Source organism: Protopterus annectens, chromosome 5.part0 (genome assembly GCF_019279795.1).
Source record: "Protopterus annectens isolate FY-2018-M chromosome 5.part0, PAN1.0, whole genome shotgun sequence".
NCBI classification, from domain to species: Eukaryota; Metazoa; Chordata; order Ceratodontiformes; family Protopteridae; genus Protopterus; species Protopterus annectens.
Genome location: NC_056735.1, coordinates 884,579,313 through 884,600,515, shown reverse-complemented (window position 1 = coordinate 884,600,515; position 21,203 = coordinate 884,579,313). Strand labels below are relative to the sequence as shown.

Here is a 21,203-nt window from a genome sequence, read left to right as displayed (position 1 = left end):
GGCATGTTAAGACGCACCTGGTGAGGACAGGGAAAGAACAACCCTTTCAGCTGTTGTGAAATTTTGGAATCTGCAACATACTTTTATTAGGACGCTGTAGTACCCTTGTTAACACTGGCTTTGGAGCGGCTGTCAACAGTGATGGAAAAATGTAACTTGCAGACATGACTTCCATCATGCAAGACTGGCGGATCAAGACAGTGGTATGCTGTGGATGCTCAATTCCCTACAACAGCCCTCCACAGCTGTGCTGTCTGCAAGATATCCCACCCTGGCAAACAAGAAAAAAGATCTTAAAATTAGGTTTATTACTTCAGGTTTGGTACCTTTTGTGGTAACTGCCTAAATGTAATTTTATCCCAAAAGAAATCTTAGAGGGTCAAGGTGCATTCTACCCTTCCATGGGAGTAAATGTATGCATTCGACTTCAAGTTGTTGTGAGTCCTGGGGGTTCTGCACCTGAACAGGAAATTGGTTCCTGCACCTGAACAGGAAATCGGTTCCAGTTCTGGAGTTAATTAGCTCCTTCCTCTGGCATATTTAACAACTATATGCCCGTGGTTCAAATTACTCAGAGGCTGTGAGGTTCAAAGGTGTCTTCATACTTTGGCAACTGGCACCTGGCCATTCAGTCAGAGCAGGTTGGTATTTAAGGAGTTTGATCTCATTCAGTCTCTGCAAAGTTCCAGTTGGCATCCTCTCAGATGTCAACTTTTATGAGCCGTGTCATGGATGTGATCCTACCATTCGATAGCCTGGTCTCAACTTTTTCAGTCTTGGTTGGAACAGAGCCTTGAGAATGATTACCTGATGGCTTTAACAATATGCATGGACGTTTGCAGGATTTTTCTTGAGTTATTCAGTGGACCTTGAAAGTTCAGTGAGTCCAGTTTTTTAGTCTATGAGCATTGAAGTTGAAATTTCCAGTGCTTTCAGATTTTTTTTTTCAGGTGGTGTCTTCGCCCTCTAAATTTATTCTGGGCTTTTGAGTTACCAGAGATACCTCTTTCATACAGTGTAGAGGATATTGCCAAAGACGAATCTGTCTATGCTGTATGGTCTGATTTGGAGGTTAGTCTATATACAGTAGTCTCTGGAGATTATGGTAGTCATTTTCACCCTTCAGGCCTCTACAGGATGTGGGTGCTTTCCAGTGGTTTGGATGTATGTAAATAAGCAAGGGAGAACCCTTTGTACTCATTTTGGTGGAGTAGTAAGTATACGAGAGTGGGACAAGTCAAACTGCTTTGATTGCTGTCCCATACGTGTGAGGAAGCCAGTTTGTAGTGAACAGGCTCAGTCCTTTACTGGTGCATCATGAGTGGCCACTTGGTGTGTCAGTGGTGCAGAAGCTGATCCATCATTAAAGGAAGCTTACTGCAATCTCTCTGCATCCTTGTACTGTAGCTTTTCTGTTATCGTTTTTTTTTTTTCCTGTTCCCAAGGATCATTATGTCATGGAAGAACTCTGAGGGCTTTAATACCCTCCCCATTTTCCATTTATTCAAACCCTGCTTTGGCCTCAAAGTTCCCGTTGTGTAGTCCTCATCTTCTGTAGAAGCCACTTTATTTGAGGTCCTTCATTTACGTGTTAACACATCCTCCAGCAAGCCTTTTCCTGATTAGTTCCCTTTGTGTAAATCCACATTTTAAGTCTCGCCGTTTGCCAGAGCCCCTATAACGCCAAGAAAGTTGTCCAGATTTTTACTTCTGCCTAGAGGCTCAGTACTAGAAAGACGCAGAAGAGCAAAGTGAACACTTTTTTTTTTTTTTTTTTCTGTATGTGCTACTTCTGAATTTTTTGGATCTGTACATGGCTCCATTTCCTGCAGTGTTAAAGGCCTCAGTTGGTCCTCCACATAAGTGCACCTGTCTTTCTGCTATCTCATCTTTTACCAGGGCACCAATTCCTTGTCCTTGCTGTCTGAAAATATGCAAAGCCTTCCTTAAGGTTGCATTACTGATCGCACCTTTTCTTTAAGGGTACTGTGGAGCTTATACTATCTAGATGATGCTTAGTTCTCCTTTTTGGAAACCTGCAATTGCAAACTTGACGTTCTTGTCTTGGAAGAGTCCTCTGTAGTAGCCATTACTTCATCCAGAAGTGTTGCAGAATTCCAAGCCTTGTGCACAAACCCTTCTTACCTCATTTTTTCACATGGTTAAAGCTTCCTTTTGAAGACCCAGTCTCTTACACTTAATATATCCACTGTGAATATTCTTGATCAGTATATCCATGTGCCTATGTTCTTTCTTCCCTAATTATGTAGGGAGGAATGTGTTGCATTGCATTGGCGTTAATACTCAGAATTTGAACAGAACCACTTATCTTTTTATATTTCTCTAGTTTAGAACCCTTGTATCAAGTCACACTAAGTGGTTGACTAATCACACTAAAAGTTTTATGACACTTGGCCAGAGCAGTGGCTGCTACTTGGGCATTTTTCTGATGCCTCCAGGCACTCTTCTGGGCATCTGTATTGCCTTTTCATATTTCAAAGTTATGCCATGTACAAGACATTGATTGTTACATGATGGGTAACACAGCTGCATTGCTAGTTGACTTCCACCTTTGCACTAGGCAGAGGTCAACTGTAATGCCAGTTGATCTCTGCATAGTGCAGATGAAAAGGATGTTAAATGGTGTTCAGATACTCATTTTTTATAGTGTCTGTATTTCTCTAAATATTTCAACAAGTAAGCAATGAACAACATTGCTTGGCCTCATATGAAAGCCCATGGCTGGATGGCAAAATGCTGCTGACAAATGGGTATGGCTATCCAGACCTAACAATGATGTTGTCCTTGTCACGGCAGTCCATAGATCGCGTCGTCCAAAGTCTGGGTCTGCTGGCTCTGCTGATGTCGGCACACACTTCACATAGCTCTGCAGTTTCGGGTATAAAGGCCACGCGGCAAGAAAGTTATTGTTTACAGAATATTTCAAAAACTTAGTATTTACTGTGTTTATTTTGACTTATGGAATTTAATAAATGTGACCATTGCAAAGATTGTTTTGTGCAAAGATTTTGTGCTGTTAAATTTACCATTTGCATTTCATAGGTAATACTAGACTAATGACTCTAATTGGCTTTTTTAAACTTGCCCATGCTTCCCAAGTATATTTGACAGGTTTAGATACTACTTTTTATTGGGGTATAGCCTGAATATGAATGATCAAGCATTTACAAGCTTCAGTAGCACTTTCTGTCTGTTAGGATATGAGCATTTGTTGGAACTGTGAAGATCTAACTTGATTTTTGTTATATTGCTAAGGATGCAGTGTTTGAAAGCTAGAGTACAAATTTCCAGAAGTTTTTTGGGGGGAAGGAGTTGGTTATAGTTATGCATAAAGAGCCGGAATTTCAGTGAACATGTGTGCTAGGTGTGTGTTCTATATCTTTATCTCCCTTTGGGGCCACGGCAGGGCCAGGTTAAGCTGGGAGAGAAGGCTGAAGCACTAGTTATGATCCCGGCTTTGACAACACAAGTCAAGTGACCCCCAGGTAGTTGGCATTGCATATACATGTAAAAATGTACAAATTTATGTTGTACATAAAATATTCTAAATCTCAAATTTAGTATTTAAACAAAACACTTTTTAAACACTACTGAATTAGGAACTCACTTCTAGTGATAAGAGTTTTGTGATTAAAAAAGAAAATAAAGCTGTAGTTTTTCACAAATGTTTTTAAATTCACGAAAAGATTAATATAAAAAAAATGTGGTGCTTCTCTGTGATTAATAAATTTAAAACCAGATCTGTTCTGTAAATGTTCCAGAAACTCTTCAATTAAATTACTTTCCCTTGATTCTGTAATTAACAAATCAATAAATCTGTAAGAGCTTGTACGAAATCATCTTGTTGGAAGGGGTATCTGTACTCTTACTCAAAACTTGTCATAGCAAGATTGGCGCAAGTCTGAGCAAAACATTCTCCCATTGCTGTACCTCGTTTTGTAAAGAACGCTTTATATATGCTTAAAATAATTGAGTCAGGGCAAACTCCAGTTTTAAGTATGACTTGTAGCCTATATGGACTAAATGTAGAAATTGGAGAGTGTTCTTGTAATTTTAACTTGTAGGTTTAAGGGTTCATTGTGGTTAATTGAAATGTATATAAATTAATGAGTTTCTTTTCTTCTTGAAGGCCATTTGGTTCTCTGCTTTTAAACAAGCTAGTGTGTATTAGTCATTTGAGGTACCTAGGGCAAGGAGTCTGGTCTAGACAGGAATCAAACTTTCACACTGAAGATGAGAACACTTTCTGTCCCCCCATCTCAGCAGAGCTGTATTTTGTAGGGCCATATATCCATTTATTCAGGCAGTATGGCAGCTGCATTGTACCTCAACATGAAGAGAGTTGCTGTTACCCATTTTGCAGAGAGAGCATTGGAATTTGGGAGTGTGTTTTCAAGAGCAACACACTATCTGCAGTTCACATTCCAGGGGATTCAGTTGCCTGGCAGACAATGCCCCCTGCATAGTCCTAAGATAAAGTTGTCTTGTCTGAAGTCTTCATAGTCTTCACAAACAGCAACATTTTGTAGTATTTCTTCATTGTTAGCCCAGTGGTAAGAGAACAGGAATACACAGATGGAAACTGGACTCCAGCAAATCTTATTTCTGCCCATATTCTGATTCTGCCCATATTCTGATTTAGCTTTTAACATAAAGGTGAGTGTGATCTGGGTTGTTCTTTCTAACTTTGCTAAATGCATCTACTACAAGAAATTTAAAAATCACTTTGCATCTCCCCTTTTTTATAATGTTTCGCCAGAGCATTTTTTTCACCGCCAATAGTCACTGCATGTGTGTGTTCATACATATGTTTATATAAATTCTCTAGATGTACAACCTGCATAAAATGCACTTCACTAAGTACACTACAAATCTGACAATGATATGAACATATGTATAATCACAAACGTGCAGTGAATAACGGTAATAAAAATGCTTTGGCAAAACATTATAAAAGGGGGAGATGCAAAGTTAAATTTCTTATAGTAGATGAAATATATGACAAGTTATTTAATGTTGAAGATGAACTAGGATGGAGAGAATATTCTTGGCAAGTAAAATTGAATGCCTGCCATCCACCTTGAGTTAATAAGGAAGATTTTGTTGCCTTTTTTTAAAAAAGAAAACATTTAATGTTTTAGTCATTTGACTTTGTTAGATCATGTGATGTTTTTCTACTATATGTGGTGGTTTTGTGTTTTTAAAAAAGCTGGGATAAAAAAAATGTATGTCAGCTTGAAAAAGTCTTATATGGACGAATGGTTTCTTTATTAAATTTTCTTTGGTGTGATCTATATTGCGTCTTTTTGTTTTATTTTCATACTGTCTCTTTAGTGTGTTTTTTTTACCTTTTGGATTGCTTAAAATCCTTGATTAGGCCGTCATCCGGTGGCTAGAAATGTCCTAACAGTGAGCATCAGGTGATTACTTGTCTAGAATAATGGTCAGCTTCTTTCTTACTGACTTATTGCAGGAAATTAATCGGGACTCGTAATCTCCTTGACTTTGTTAAACTCCACACCTGTTTTCTAAATGGGTTTGAATGATTAGCTCCACAGCAAACCTATTGTTAAGGAAGCATTCTCGGCTTTGAATTGTTTGTGTGTTCAGATACGACATGGACAGGCACAATGTTTGGAATATATCTAAAGTCAAGATACTATAGGTCCTACAAATTCACTGGAGAATAAAAGTATATGTACACAGCTACAGTTTAGTGCTCATTTCACATACTCCTTAGTCTCTCTGAGGGAAGGAGACTAAAAGCTTAAATAACTCAAGGCACTCTTAAGATGAACAGTCCAATCCAACTGTTTTGTTCTTCCTCAGCCATCGCCGCTAGAAAGTATACACTACCTGTTGAGAAACCAGCACACTGATTTAGACAAAGCAGTTGTCATGCCTATTGTAAATCCAGTAACCATCCAAATACTACTAAAAATGAAAATGCCCTGTTTGTTTTGAGGTGGAATTCAATTTATTCAATTTAAAAATGTGTTTTTAATTGAATAAATTGAATTCCACCTCAAAACAAACAGTATGTTTTCATTTGTTTTCGTTTTTGTCTATTGTAAATCCAGCCTGACCCACAGCAACTCCTTCAACAAAAGGAAACTGAAATGAAAGCTGACAAAACCTAGAATTCCTCGGGAAGTTGCCCCATGGCGATACCTGAAAAGAACTGCAGGCACCAGTTGTCAATATGAACGCAATTACCATGCCATCTATGCGGTTGCTTCATAATGTCAAAGATGGAGCAGGTAGAGCAGCTAATCTAAGTATAGTATTCAGAAAGCAGACCTGGCTGAGGATCTGTTTATTTGCCAATCATTTCAGGGTGACCTTTGCGAGTGCCTCTTTCAGTTGGTCCATACTTTTTCTTGCTAGAAGTCAAGACATAATTGTTTGAGAATGAGAAAGAAGGCAAGATGCTTATGGTTGTTGGGAGTCAAGTTCTCAGCCTGACAGACATCCTTTGCAAAGAACCAAAAAGGAACAGAGTTTATTGTTTGAAAATCCCAACAACCTTGGTACAACCAGAAAGGAGATAAAATCCACAAAGGATGTGTGTTACATTTCTTCAGTGGCTGCTGACCTACAGGCAGAGGTGGTTTGTAGACTTGGGGGATTCTACAGACTTTCTCCCAGGAACAGGCAACAAAATCCTTGGATGGCTACCAGACGTTCTCCTCTGGAGGCAGTCTGGTATTGCATTTCATTGTTGCCCCTAAAAAGCTACTCTGAACCCCAAAAAATTGGGTCAGGGAAATTGCAACAGGGTTTTTAATAGCCTTTTCCTGGGCTCAGACCACACAGTCCTCACCTCCAGATGTTCCACCTCATCTAAAAAAAAAGTGGCTGTACAAGATTTAGCAGACTTAGTACAAAAAGGGCAATTTAGGAGGCCCCATCAGGCCAGCAAGGATCCAGGGTTTACTCAAGCTTCTTGGTGCCCAAAAAGACCAAGAGACACAGACCCATATTTGACCTCTGATTAAAGCAATTTGTAAAGGAAACAACTTTCCAAATGGTCATGACTTAGTCTGTCTTTAATTGTCCACTTGAAGGTGATTGGATGTGCTACATGTTAAGGTAGCCAAGTTGTGAAGGAGGTTTCTATGCTTCCAAGTAGGAGTAATCATCAGTCAAGAACCTTGCCCGTCTGACTCTAGCACTGGGTGTTTCAAAGGGCATGGTTGCAGTTGCAGCTCATCTCTGACTGCTAGGGACAATGATTTTTCTGTACCTGGGTGACTGGTTTATAGCTGCAACCTCAAAAGGAGTTCTTAAAGCAAGATAATATTTGCTCCACCTATGCCTGTCCTTGAATTATCTGAAACTCCAGAAATCAAACTTCAAAGCCAGTACAGCAAGCCAACTTTAATAGAATGCCACCTTGGCACTACATCTATGCCAGCAGTCCTTTCTACAGACAGGATAGGAGCAGTACAAGACTGGCAGAATTGAGTCAGTCAAAATCCATAGATGCTTCATCTGTCAAACTTACTGTCCCCTCCCCCCTTCTGACATTCATTGATGCTTCTGTATTGGTTGGGAGGCACCGTGTGGGTTAGATGGTTCAGGTTACATGGAATTAGTGGCAAGCCCACACACACATCAGCATATTGGAAGTGAGGGCAGTCCTGCTAAGATTGCAGGCACTTCAGGACCTCTCCAGGGTGCAGTAGCCACCCACTTGGACAGTGTGGTGCAGTATATTAGCAAGTGAAGAGGAACTGGATCTTCCCCCTCTGTCAAGTAGCCCTGTCCCATACTCTCACAACTATCAACTCACAGCACATCCTAATACTTGCACTCCTTTAGGGACAAGCCATCTCATTAGTGGACAAAATTAGCAGATCCTTTCTGATGCTGTGATATTTTTATCTCCCCTACCAACACCAAAACAGTCAACTTCTCTTGCACAATTCATCCTCTGGGTCAGACTCCAAGAGTTGCACTTTTCGTCACTTTGCCCCAGGTCGCCTTTATTTCATCCTACAAACACCTTTTATATTGAAATTCATGCAGTAAGCTAAGTTGTGTATAGCCAAAATCATTTATGGCTCCATTTGAACCTTGACAAACCTTTGGCTTTACTGCTCTGGTCTTACTTGGAGTCCCTACCTTTTAGAACCTCATCTCAGGCTCCAAATACATCTGTCTGGGTAAGCATCATCCAGACATCCTAGTGAGGGACCCAGACTACATACCCAAGATGGTCAAGTTACTTTTAGCCCCACAGAAGCCCTCTATCAGAAAGATGTGTTAAGACAAGGGGTTAAAATTCTTTTCTTGGTGTCAACAAGGACTATACTCTACTCTTCTCCGACCCCAGTTGCTTGCATACTCTGCTTTCTAGCTATATTGTTCAATCAAAGTTTAAGTTCTGCCATCAGATTTCACACTTTCTACTTAAGGCATTAAACATGCCTCCTTGACTTCTGTGTGTATGTGAAAATTTAAAAGGAGTATTCTTTTATAAGCCACCTTTACAAAGCTTGGATCAACACCCGGACTTGAATTTTATCAAAAAAGTAACTTCATCCATGTTTGAAACTGCAGCAAAAAAATGGATTGATTTTTTTTCTACTTGCTACTACTTCATCCAGGAGAGTGTCAGAACTGATTGCTCTCTCCTTGAAGCACTACCATATCTTATTTTCGGCAAAGACAAGGTAGTGTTTAGGGCTGTTCCAGTGTTGTCTAAGGTGCCTTTAGAACTCGGCCTTAACCTATTCATTAATTTTCTAGTATTTTTCCCCAGTACTTGAAGGAATGTTCAAATGGCATCATTTGGATGCTCGCATAAAACTCTGCTTCTGTTTACTTTGAGCATTTGAGATGAAGTGATGCTTTTCATTCATTTGCCCCTAACATTGTCCAAGTGGCTGACTATTATGTTTTGTTATGCTTCAAGTAACTAAACCCTTGCCATCCAAGCCTAATGTGCACTCTGCAAGGTATATAGCCTTTTTCAAAACCGTTTTCTGGAAAACGCATGTACTGCAATATCATGATCTTCTCTGCGTGTCTCGGCTAAATGTTTAGTGTCCTGTCATGAGCAATGGTAAACTGGTGCCATCATTTTGAAGGGCATTATGCTGAGACCATCCTGTTCTGCTGGAGACTTTGGTCCAGCATATTACAGTATGGGGACCGGATTAACTTGGATGCAGAAGTTATGTTCTTGACTACAACAGATGCAGCTGACCCTCTACACACATACTGCAATATAACCTATAACCTATCTCCTATCCAAATTGTCACCTGAGCACGGATCTGGAGGTAGAACCAGATGCTCTTAAAGCTCAGTGTAGCACAATCCATCTGTCCTGTCAAAATTGCACTGGCTACACACTTTCTTGAGAAAGAACCAGTACATTAATGAAAGAGGGGAGGTGCTTGAGCTTTTAGGGGAGTATAATGTTGATGAAGAAAGGAAACCTATGGTGACTAGACCATCATATTACAGTATGTGAACAGAGGGTCAACCAGAATGGCAAGTGCACAACTCACGTATGTGGATATTTCATTATTTCAATTTTCTGATTTTTTTTTTTTTTTTTTGAAGGTGCACTCTTATTCCATTTTTCTTGCACCATGGTTGGTAAGATAGGCAAAGGATTTTATTCCTTTCCTCTTTTCATATTGTTACAAGACACAGTGTACTCACTCCTAAAATTCACGTGTGTCCTCTCAAACACCATCCTTTCTACTAACAAAAAACAAAAGCGTGACTATTGCTCTGAGTTCTTGGCTCAGTCACACAGGTTTATTTCAGCAGGGAACTCTGAGTGTACCATTGTGATCTTGATGTTTAGGGCCTCTAGTCTTCACTTAAAGCTTATAGTGGATTGCAGTTCTACATATTTGTTTTTATAATGGTGAGAGTGCAGTTCTACTTATTGTCTGTTTTTATAATAGTAGTGAGAGTGCAGTGTCCTACCACAGAACCCATGCTTACAACCTTAAACAATATTTATTATATTACTGGCTGGTCTTTTTCTCCTTCAGATAATTGGTTATACTCTTGTTTACGCTCTCAGCCAAATTCATTTTTTTCAATGCCTCTCTGCAAACTTTGCTGTATTCAATGTACTTGCTGTAAATGTCTGAGGAAAACCTGTAGATCATAGAGTTTTGCAGTACTTTACTTCTAAAACAGCTCTACTGTAACTGCAGTCTGAAGTAACGTCCCTTGTGCTTCCAATCATTGTTAGACATATGTTCCTGTTACATAAAATTTGTTCCACTGACAGCATAACGAATAGGCTCCTGATGGTGTTGGGGTTGTTTCCTCACTATGCTTCTCATCCCCCGATTCCCCAGCCACCCCTCATGAAGTTACATTAATAGGACCTGTACTCCACCTACTTCCCACCCATGTTAAAGGCATACACACAAATATAGAAATACTCAACGCACAAGAATGTACACAATTCCTAAAACATCAGTCTGCATTTAAGCCCTTTAACTTTTCTTTCCTGTGTCATATTCAATAACTAACCAAAGTGATCACAAGTTAAAACATCCACCTCACTCTGCTATCTATTCCTACTCTTCTATATTCAAACCCCAGTGTTCTAGATGAATGTTCTCTGACATGTCTCTCAACAAAGGTACATACCATGCTTCTCTTAAACATTACTGCATCCTTACTCTTGTTTTATTACCTTGTAACTTGCCATACATCAGTAAATCTTGTAAACGTTTCTCCCACTGTGTTCACCACTAATGGCTTTTAGTATATACAAAGACTTGCCCAACCTTTACTTCATATTCAAATGAATACACATACCACTCCAAAATAAAACTGCTAGTTAAACTAAAACAAGCTTGCAAAACATACCATATTTTCTCTCTTACCCCTTATGTGGTGATATTAATCCCAGCTCCTGCTCCTTCTTCCATCCTGACTTACCAATAGCCTCTTAAACTCATCCCAAGCAACCCCCCTAGTCTTACTCTGCCCATCCATCTCCTTCAAAAACGGGGAACCACACCATTACAAAAACCATCAAAATGCAACCCCCCTTTCTCAAACTTGCCTAAACTGCTTTAATTCATTATTTGTAGCATATATAATAAAATTTCAGAACTCCATGCTTGGATTTCCCACAGTACACCAGATAGATAAAACTCAATAAAAAAAAAAAAAAAAAAAAAGTGGTGGAGTATCTTTACTATACCCTGATTATCTTGAAATTCTACTGTACAATAAATATATTCCAAAATAGTGAACTCATCATTTCCCATCTTAAACTAAATAACCATAAGTAACTATGTATTATAGTACTGTATATTCCCCCATGTAATGATGCTGTAACCCTAGTAAACTAAACCATAAGTAACTATGTATGTAACCCTAGAAAAAAGTAAACTGGATCTTGTACAATTTCTAGTGAAAAGATGATCTTGGGTGACGTTAATTTCTATTGGCAGATATTTCCACAAAATATCCATCAAGTAACCTAAACCTATTTGGATTGACTCAACTCGTTTCCTCCCACACTTAACAACTGTCCAAAAAACAGAAGCTCAGTTCTTGACTGGATGTTTGTTTCAGATTTCAGCAACTATATCTCCTTTGGCACCACTCTGATTCCCTCCATGATCACCTCCCTGTATATGCAGATGGACTCTGTACCCATCATGATTTAATAGATCAAAATAGATCTACAATTTACAAATTTATTTTACTAGGTAACCATTTCCGGAAATTAGGTGTGTATACCTCATCCTAGTAATGCTTTTCTTGCCACTTAAACCTAGGTCCTTTTGGACACAATGTTTTTTCACCACTCATTCCCTGGTCTATTTTAGCATAGTATCTTGGTTATTTGTTCAATAAACACTTGGTTTTTTGATCAGTAACAGTTTGGCTGAAGATTCGTAGAATTTATAGCTGATTCATAAAACATTACAGTTCATTATGAACCTTTTTTTAATTTTAATTATGTTTTTGAATTTTATATATATATTCACAATTTTTTATATAATTTTTCTTATAATTTTTAACATGTATATTACCACGATGCAGATACAATTTATTATTATTGTATATATATATTTTATTCACTGCATCAGTTGGAATTATGTGTAAATTACAGAAGCTGTAAAAGGTATTATTTTGTTGAGAATTATTTTGTTGAGACTCGGTGTATCTTTAACAATTTCTAAATTGTTGGGATCTTAATTGAAGGGGAGGTTTCATATATAAAAAACATCTGTACCAGTGGGATTTTATCTGAGGAAGTTTGCCTTGTAGCAGACAAAAGCGCTTATGGTTGACTTGTATTTTTATTAAAAGACTTGGCTTCTGTCCTGGTGGAACGGAGATTTTTATTTCACAGTCTTTCTTTGGTCACTTTTGGTAACTTGACTGGATGTTTGTTTCAGATTTCAGCAACTATATCTCCTTTGGCACCACTCTGATTTCCTCCACGATCACCTCCCTGTATATGCAGACGGACTCTGTACTCATCATGTGATATGACACTTGTTTAGAACTTCAGTAATCTCACTAATTTTAACCCTGTCACATTTAACAGAACACTAAGCACCTTGAGCTGGTATGTCCTGGAAAATAATCCACTCAACGAAGCTGTACACAAATTTAACTAACTTTTTCCTGTAAACCTTCAATAATCTGGCTCCAACTAGAGTAAAAAGAATAAAGAATAACCATATTCTTTGGTTATCCACTAAAAGCAGGCACCTAATGTATGAAAGAGAGGGAGCTTGGAAAGGCTAGTTAAAATATAGATCTGTCCAACACCTGCAACCCCTTAAAAGAACTACATAACTCTACTAAAAGACAGATTATCGCAGCCAAAATCTACTTTTGTAACCCCTTACTAAATCCATCTTCAACCCTAAGAAATTCTGGTCTTGTGTTGATTTAGTCCACCCTGGAACATTCACCACTCCTAATCCTGCCCCTAATAACACTCCCTCCGAAATGGCTTTTCAGCACACATTTTATAGAAAGCATTAAAGCCCTTACTAAAGATTTTTCCCCCCACCAATCCTGGCATGCCCTCTCCTGAGACAACAAACACTCCCTATTTCCCCTAAAACCCATCCCAACCTCCTATATCAAATCTCTGCCACTGAAACTGAAACCCTGTTCTCCTTCACTAGATAGTTTTCTAACAATACCTCAAGCTGGCTGTCAGTTCCATAGCCTATAGGTTCATAGGTTCATACTAGGCTATCTGCCCAAGGGCATTTATAAGCCTAGCCCATAGTTATGTGGCTTTCGCCACCCCTTTAGTTTGAATAAAAACTATGCCTATCATTTTTCTGTGCCTCTGTCAAGCAGTGACACTGAAGTAATCCCTGGGGTATATCTGCGATCTCCCATCCATTGGTCAAGATTCCTCTTGAACAAGGCCAGCGAGGTGCTCTGCCTCGCATGTACCGGGATTTTGTTCCACAGCATAGGGAGTCTCTGGGTGATGAATCTGTCCCTCCAGCACGTTCTATTTATAACCGTGTCAAGGTTTAAGTCTCCGCCCTTGTGGTTCTGAGGATCTAGATTTTTGAGGTGAAGCATATTCATCAAATCTGGGTTTGACATGGCCTTATATGTCAGGCACAGGTCACCTCTGAGCAAGCGGTATGAGACTGAATAGAGCTGGAGTTCTTTCAGTCGGGCAGCATAAGACATATTTTTGAGACCCTTTATCCTTTTGGTGAGGAACTTTTGGGGCCTTTCAAGCTGCATCAGGTGTCTGGTCAGATACATTCCGAATGGGGCATTGTACTCAATCATAGGTCTAATGAGTGATGAGTACAGGGGGACGATGACCTCCCTTGATCTAGATGTGAATCCCTTCATGATCAGGTGGGCGATATAGAAGGTTTTCCTAACTACTTTAGCAACATGAGTGTCAAGCGAAGGCTACTGTCAACTTGGGTCCCCAGATCCCTGATGACTTTTTCTGTGCTCAGTGGATTGCCATCTATATGGTAGCTAGGGGTAACCTTGTTTTTCCTGAAGGGTATGACTATGCATATTTTGGCGTTTAACTTTAGGCCATGGCTCTGGCACCTGTTATCCGTTTCTGTGTGGCCCTTCTGGAGGATATCTGTCAGATGTGTTTTGACTATGGCCCAGTTTGCAGTCATCTGCAAACTTTGTCAGCCATAACCCTCCTGTGTTTGCTTGTACTTCAGAAAAGTAGATGCCGAACAAGAGTGGACCCAGGACTGAGCCCTGTGGGACACCACTTGTGACAGGCTTTGAGTCTGACATGGCTCCAGCAACTCTGACCCTGTGGGTTCTGTCGCTTAGCCAGTTTGCAACCCATCTTGTGATGTATGGGTTTACATTCAAGCTGATGAGTTTTTCGATGATACCTGAGTGGGGTATTGTGTGAAGGCCTTTGCCAGGTCAAGGTAGGCTGTATGGACTGCCTTTCCCTCATCAATGGCCTTGGTGACTGTCTCGAAAAAGTCAACCAAGTTTAAGAGGCAGGATCTGCCTTTGACAAAGCCAAACTGGGTTGGATCCAAAGTCTGCAAGTTCCCTATGTCTTTATTTATGAGTTCCATTATGATCCTCTCCATGGCTTTGCAGATAAGGCTTGTCAAGCTAATGGGGCGGTAATTTCCAGGGTCTGTGGAGGCACCGCCCTTATGAAGTGGGACCACAGTCGCCGTGCGCCACTCCTTGGGTACGTATCCTGAGGTGAGGCTAAGATTAAACAGCTGTCCTAACTGTGGGTTTAATTCCTCGTTGAGTTCATGAAGCACACAGCCGGGGACACCATCCGGTCCCATGGATGCTGTGTTTTTGCCTTAGTGAGGGCAGTTCTCACCTGGGCGTTGGAGATGTTTGGGGGCTACAATCCTCTGGAATAGATATCTCTCCTTTTGGGGAGGGGAGAAGTTTGCACTGAACCTGTCAGCCAGTATGTTAGCAATGTGTGTAGGTTCAGTAATTTTCACATCATTTTGAACTAATTCTGAGCATATCTGGGAGTTTCCTCCTAGGTTTCTAACATAGCTAAAGAAGGCCTTATGATTGTCTTTAGAGTCCTTGGCGATTTTTCTCTCAAAATTTGCCTTGGATGATTTTATGAGAGCTCTTAGTTTTTACTTATAATGATCAAAGGCGTCTTACCTTTCAAGGATTTTGCTCTATCTTGTAGTAGCTTCCTCCTTTTGTTGTAGAGCTTGTTTATGGCTGGGGTCTACCAGACTGGACGCTTGCCTTTGGTACAGAGAGTCTTAGTTTTGTTTGGGATTGCCTGATCCATGCAGTCCTGTAGGTGCTGGTAGAAGGCATTTGTAAGTGATTCAGCGGTTTGAGTAATGTTTACCACTGGCTCAGGGGCCTTAAAGGAGACCACACTAGTTTTTAGAAGTGTGAAATCGGCTTTTGAGAAGTTTTTCACTGTGGTCTTTTTCGTTTCAGGTGGGGCGGGATGAGGACCTCCAGCGAGATTAGTTTATGATCTGATCTCACCAGTGAGGGGTATACTTCTGGTGTTGAACATTTTGATCCCATGTTCGTGATGATGAGATCAAGTATGTTTTCACCTCTTGTGGGGATGGTGACTAGTTGTTCCATGGCATTTGAGTTTATGAACTCCAGGAATCTTTGGGTTAGAGTGTTCGGGCTGGAGTAGTGTTCCCAGTCTATATTAGGGTAGTTGAAGTCACCTGGTATGATGGTGTTTGGAGATACATTTATCCCCTCCAATGTTTTCAGGAAGGCCATGTGAGGTTCCTGAGTTTGAGAGGGTGGCCTGTAACATGCTACAAATTGCAGAGCAGTCTTGCCTATGGTTAATTGCACCAGGATGGTCTCCGATGCATCGTGCGTTGCCACCAACCTTGAGGTGTGGGTGTCCTTTATGAATATGGACACCCCCCCTCCTTTCTTGGTGTTGTCCGGATTTTGGGGCCGGAACGCATGATATGAGGTGAAACCTGTTAGTGCTGGGGTGCTCTCAGGAGCCTTGAACCAGGTTTCTGTCACAGCACAGACATCGATGTTCTCCATATTGAGAAGGGCCTCGAGTGCGTGCATCTTGAGATTGAGACTTCTGGCATTGAGCAGCATTACCCTTCATTTTTTTTCCTTTTTGGTGTTCTAGGGTGGTAGGTTTAGAATTTGAGCCTTGCCTAAAAAAGGCACTATGGGGGTGGCAAGAGCCTTTGCCAATATCCGGAAGCCCAGGGGTGATTTCTTGATCTGTTAATTATAAGTTCCTTCTCTAGGGAAACAAATTCATCCCCATTCAGAAAGGAACCTTATTTAATCATTTTCAGACCTTTTGCTATACTATCCCCATTGCCAAAAATTCTGGAGAAGTGCATTCACAAGCAACTTCTTAAACATATTCTTCAGGTGAAGTTCCTAATCGCCACACTGCATGGTTTTAGACCCGCCCGTAGCAGTACCACGGCCTTAAGTTTCACAAATACTAACAAAGCCAGAGACAAAGGCAAGCTTGTTTTCTTTGTACTGCTTGATCTCTAAAGCTTTTGATCTAGTCTGTCACCGAAATTCCTCTACCAGTGGTCTTCCCGTGGGCTATCACAACCCACAATATTATGGTTTACCAACTATTTAACCAATAGATACCAGTCTGTTAAATGGCATTCTATTTTTTGTCCATTCCTGTCAATATTGGTGTGCCACGGGGCTCCATTTTCTGCCCTGTATTGTTTTTTTAATATATTCTCTAACAATTTATGTAAATGTAGAGAGCAATCTTCTGTCCCACAATATGCTGATGATTCTACCTGAATATGCATTTCCAATAATCTAATACATAGAGAATTACTCAAGAAGTCTTTTGTCTCAAAGTTGGCTACGGGATATTCGCTTGCTACTAACCACTCCCACCCCCCAAAAAATTAATTTTTTTCCCTCCAAAATCCCATTCCATTAAAAGAACTGTAAATTTATTTTCCTAAATTTTACCATGATTGAAGTTACCCCACATTGGCATGACAATCTTAAATTAGATCCACAGCAACATCAAGAAAACCCATCAGACTAGGCACAGACTAGGCACACTACATAGAGTAGAGATATTCCTTTGCAGATTTTGCAAAGGTAACTCTAGCTGCCACTTGCCTCTCTTCTGTGTCATGACCGAACTACAAGCCTAACCTTGAACACTGCTATCACAAAGTTGCTAGATTTGCTTGCAACAAACTTTACTGGACCTACTACTGTTTAGAGCTAAAAACACCATTAACTGGCTCAAGCTTCCTCACCAGTTGTCTTGTACTCTGCTCACCAATCATCCATAGCCCATTTGCCTGCCTAGCAGTTCGATTCCTACTCCAGTACTATCTTCCATTGTCCTCTTCAGTCAAATAATAAACTGCTTACCATCTACAAATGACAAAGGGCTTCTGGGGTTAGTTTCTGTTTTCATAATTTAGTTAGAACTTGAAAAAAATTCCAGTATAAATCGGGTCTGTCGCACACTATCCATTCAAACCATTACTAAAAACTTTTTTGGCTTTGTGCCTGCTCTCTAACACTCATCACCTTTTATACCTCCCTTTAAAGCATTCAGTCAATGAACCTGTTTATCCCCTTCTAATGCCTCACTTTGTAGTAGTTATAGTAGTTTAAGTACAGTAGATTGGCACAACCAAATTACTTTTCCATCAGTACTTCACTGTTAACACTCATACTTGCTTATCTCCTGTAAAACCTCACTCTGTTATAGTTCTTAAATTACTCTGGTCTTATGCATCACTCTTCTGTCCATAAAGTTTTAGTACAAGGTTTGTAAATTTAATGTTTGTGAATATCCATAGAAATTTTATTATACTATTACACTATGTATTCACTGAAACTGCATTATAAAATTTGTTGTAAATATTGATAGTATTAAATAGGCTACCTTGGAGCTTTTCTCCTCGGGCCTCTGCTGAAAAGGGCACCTGTGCCCAGTCAGACTTCCCTGGTAAACAAATGTCAATAAACACTTTTTTTTTTTTCCCCATAGTAGCTACATCAGCATTTCTATTGTTGAAATTGTTACCTTTTTGCATTTAAAACCACGTGAATGCTATTTTTGGGGGGATTCTTGTCATAGATTGTAGTTCGGCATAAGTGATGCACAGCCTGACATGTACTTGTGCCTTGTCTAGTGTGGAACCAACTGTATAGTAAATATGTATATAGCTTTCATTAAATTAGAACTGGATGCAGCATTGTTGTACAAGTGCAGTGCACCACTGACAAACTTTGATGTTCATGACAGAATGTTAATTTCTCCTCAGATGCCTTCATGTTATAGCCAGGAAGAGGGAGCTGCCACATGCCCTGCTGCATTCTTTGAAAAAGGAACGAAGAAATAAGAATGTGTTACCTGTCTGCATAATAACTGAATACCATTGGCTGTGGGTTGTAGGCCTGTTTTGAAAGTTTTATGCACTTTATATGGGATTTATGGTAATAAGTTTACACACAGACAAATCTGATACAAATGCTTTTTTTTTTTTTTACACTGTCCAGTCTTTGCTCACAGGTATGCTAACTACTCAATGACAGTATGGTATAAAGATGTTTATAAATTGATATGTTATGCTGAATATTTATATTTTTGTACAAGTAATTTACTATTCCGATGTAACTTTCATATGTTTCATTGCAGGACAATGTAAAACTCTAATTCTGTAATCCTGTGAAAAGCAGGAAGTATTTTGCAGCACAAATATATAACAATTAAATTTATCTGCACCGCAAAAGTTTCTCATAGTGTGCAAGTTTTTAAAACTTGGTTACATAGGATTTATTGTTGTAATTGTTTTATGTTGTCAACATATGATGCAGATATTTGCTAATTCTAAATGTTCTGCTTACAAAATTAAATGTATTTTTTTTTTTTAATCTGTCTGTGTTGAAGATCATAAGTCTTTCAGCAGTCTGCTAGTGGGAAGGGGGCATAGCTGAAAATTAACCTACATTTGATTATACCATGTGCCATGTTCGTTTTTTGCCATCTTAAGTAAACAGTTGATGTGCTTTGAAGCCTATTAGCAATTAAAGCATGAGCAAAACAAACTTTGGCAATTCTAAATACATCCTCTTAATTTTATTTTCTGTGGTTTGTCCAGTCTTCTAATCGTAGGAGAAAATTGGCAACTGCCCCACTCTCAGGCAACTGATTGATTGTTCCAGAAAATATCAACTTTAATGCTTCCTTGGATAGAATCACTTTTTTGCCTAGTTTATCAAAAAGAACATGGGTAGAATATCTTTTTGTACTCAAAAAAATTATAGCTTTCTAGCTAATGTCCTTTTAAACCAAGGATGTCCGCAAGAAGTGTGGTTGTAAAGGAGAGCATACCATCTTCATTCCATTTTTTCCCTAATTAAGATGAACACTCTAGTCACTTCACTGGTATATCCTTCAGATGCGATGTTAAATCAAAGCGTCATCTGCTAGCGTTGGTGGTATTTCAGATGGATGTAAAAGCTCTATGGTGCTTAGAGTAGGGTAGTTTTCATGTTGTCCTGGAAAATTTGTCCTATTCATTATAAATACTAATTTGGGTCTCCCTTTAAGATACCACTAGTCTAGTGGGACTAACCTGGTACAATGACACCTGCTGGTTTGAACAAAGAATGCAACTGGACATGTCTTGTATAAGCGTATTGGCCATGGTGGTGGTGCTGCGGTAGCGTTGTCTCCTCACAGTAAGACGCTGTCTGGTTCGACTCTCAGATAGAGCGTCTTCTGCGTTGAGACATGCGTGAATGGGCATAACTTCGTTGAAGGTTGTGCGTCAGGGCTGGCAACTCGTCACGTAAAAATCAACTGCTAATCATTAGCGGACCGGAGTTCCGCTGTGGCGACCCCTACCGGGAAAAGCCGAAAGACACAACAACAACTTTTTTGTTTGTTTTTTTGGGTAATTAATGATGGTTACTAATTCTTTGTAATATATAATGGTTTTGCTTTTGTGTGTGTGCCCTCTCCTGGAAGCTTTGTAAGTCGAGGCGCTAGAGTTCTGATTTTTTTTTTTTTTTTTTTTTTTTTTTTTTGTTCTGTACTGGTCATTCATTGTGGATTTTTCATTGTTTTTTTTTTTCTGTGGTTTCTGGATTAACATGTTAAGGGTTGTCCTATCTAGTTTCTATGTACCTCAGAGGAGAGAGCTACAACCATGCAACCATTTATGTGCTGTAGTACATTTCCTTGAAGCTCTTAGGCCCATATACTGCACACACACCCTCATATAAGCCCCACCTGGTGAGAGAAAAGAATACCCTTAACTGTTAGGTTGGCTGTAATGCCCAATGGATCATTTACAATGCATGTGCAGGTAATCCTGGCATTTTTCACAATTCACATGTATGGCACACCTGTGCCCTGTATGTAAGGTTTGCTAGGGGTGACTTTCACAGGGGCATTCAGAGGAGGATACAGGTTGTGCACTGGGACCTTGGCTAATGGCACCCATAAGAAACCCACACAATTCCACCTGGTAAGGTTGGAGTGATGCAGATGCTCAAACTAGAAATATTATAGAGCATTGCTCAAATCAGGGTTCCATCGTCAGCACACCTCTGGTGGTGCCCCTGCAGAATGACACTGCCACCTCTACAAAAATACTGTGCCATGTTGCACAATATAATTCTTAGAATTCTTCTGCAACAAGAATAAAGCCAAGGACCACAGTTCGCGCACCATAGGCAGGGCCAGCATGCACACATGAAGAGTACAAGGAAGAATGCGCAGATGTGGATGATCCTGGCAAATGTAGATGTGCACAATTATGCTATGGCCCTGGCTGTGAGGCAGTGGCTAGGGCACACACTCACTACCTAAGTGGGAGCCTAAGAAGTTTATCACGTACAAACTGTAACAGTGATGCATGCAAAGTTGGCAGTCTTTTTTACCCATATAATGGTTGTGTTCTGTGCATGTCAGTCCGCCCCAGATGACACAATTTGAAGAAGCAGCTTTAACCAAAGTAAGTGATGAACCTAGAAAGAGAGAGATGATTATGCTCACATGTAAGTGTTGTAGGACAGCAAGATAAAATTCGCCTAAACTGAACAGGAATGTCAGCAGGAACTGAAGAATGATATATGCAAGAGCGATATTAATCTGCTCACTACTGTGCATCACACACTAAACTTGCCCAGTGTAGACACCGCAACAATAACCAGGGTAATTTTATCATTG

General features: G+C 39.8%; 1 protein-coding gene across 1 annotated transcript in view; it reads left to right on the top strand.

Moving 5' to 3' along the window:
- The window catches only part of LIPT2 (lipoyl(octanoyl) transferase 2), a 76,389-nt gene extending 57,494 nt beyond the window's left edge, over nt 1–18,895 (top strand). The window contains exon 3 of the mRNA XM_044072682.1: nt 18,289–18,895. The gene's annotated coding sequence lies outside the window, so the exon portion shown is untranslated. The remainder of the gene's footprint in view (nt 1–18,288) is intronic.
- Nucleotides 18,896–21,203: the final 2,308 nt, after the last annotated feature.